The sequence below is a fragment of the Sebastes umbrosus genome, chromosome 21 (assembly GCF_015220745.1).
Source record: "Sebastes umbrosus isolate fSebUmb1 chromosome 21, fSebUmb1.pri, whole genome shotgun sequence".
In the NCBI taxonomy this organism is placed as follows: domain Eukaryota; kingdom Metazoa; phylum Chordata; class Actinopteri; order Perciformes; family Sebastidae; genus Sebastes; species Sebastes umbrosus.
The window spans coordinates 3,276,982-3,278,738 of record NC_051289.1 but is presented as its reverse complement, the minus strand read 5'-3'; positions in this window follow the sequence as shown (position 1 = coordinate 3,278,738).

The following is a 1,757-nucleotide window of genomic DNA, read 5'->3' as shown; positions in this document are numbered from 1 at the left end:
CTCATTTCAGTAGATATCTCTCCAACACATTACATAGACGTCTTTAACATAACGTCACCTCTTCACATTCTGTTGATCATGTTTTTTTGTATATTTTAAACTAAGATTATGGCCCTATCTTACACATTGCACCTTTAACCAGATACATACACTTGATGTAAAACGGTAGAGCTTGTAATCATTTAATGTGAAACACCACATGCTGATTTCTTACAGAATGAGATTTAGCTTGTAACATCTCATTTAATTGAGCTGTAGGTAATTTCAGACAGATTCCTTCTTTATATCAGTGTAGGTGGAACAATTTGACTGTCATCGCCAGAGAAAGGAAATAAGTGGGTGTTTAAGTGCTTAAAAATGCTTCCCAGTGCGAGGTAAAAATTAATGGCGATAACAAGGTATTGGGAATCACAATCATTTATGAAAATACCATAAAAAAACAATCAATAATGGACCTCTAAGAATAGTTTGGATTGTTTCCTCTGACGTGTTTCCCTAACAAGTGCCGTCTTGCAGTTGTTCAAATAATGACTGTAATCTGTCAGTCGGAAAGGCAGAAGTAGTATGACAGCTTCATACTGCTGAAAAATGTCTGGAGGAGAAAGTCATAGTGGTTTGTTGGCTGTGTAAAGCGTGTGACACGAGGGTCTAAGGATAGAGGGTGTCGTACGCTGTAGCTCAGAAAACACGAGTTGTTTTTAGATCTGCCAAATGGGTTGCTTTGAAAGAAACGACATTTAAGGTGTAAAGGTTCTCTTGCAAACTTACAATCAGAATGAGACCAGAAATATGAAGCTTTCAACTCACACTAAGAAATATTGGGTACAACTGGTTGGGTTTGATAAAGTAGATTTACTAATCAGCTTATAAACAACAATTATTGTGAATTAAGTCTGTGTGTTTGTGGCCAAAAAGACAAAATATGTCAAGCTGAGCTACACAGTCAGTACTTTCCCCCACTGTAAACACATATTCACATGCAGCGTCACTTCAACTCATTGCAAAAAATGCTTTTATTCAGCGATTTCATCCAGCAAAAAACTCAAATCAACTCTCTTTTCAGCCTCATCCATCTTGAAGTCAAAATCCAACTCAATGCCAAAGAAGTGTAAAAGAGTTGTAGGTGCCACATCTTTTTCATTTCCCTCACCTTCCCCTCTGAGTGGATGTTTCAGAGTTATTTCACACTTTGCCTCGGGGATAACAGTAGAGCTCAGCTCAAGCCGCAACCACTACTAGTGGCACTGCTGTACCCGACAGTTAATACGTAACAAGCAAGCATAATGTGAAACTGTAATGGAATATGAAATAGCAATAATAACATGGTTCTGCACTTGAACATTTTCAAATACCCAGCATTTTTCAAATAATATTGTGACTTCCACCGAGCTTTTCCTCTGGTATCTAACATTTTTCGTCTTATTGGCTCATCTCAATTGTCCCTTTACATACAATCTAGGCTGTATGTAATGTGACAGATGCTCTGTGCTGCTCAAAAGGCACAGGTAGCCAGTAGTCTATCTTTAAGGCCAATATTTATGACAGCAATGAGATGTCTAACTTGGTGAAAAGAACTACAGACCTTTCAACAAACTACTGGCAACAAAACACTAAATTACTAAATCCAATATTAACATTAATACAATAAATTCAGCTTTTCTAAAAGGAATTATACACTATTTATTTTGATATACTTTTATATGCCAAAACGCTACAAGATACACAACCACCAGGACAAAGATAACAACTGTATTTTG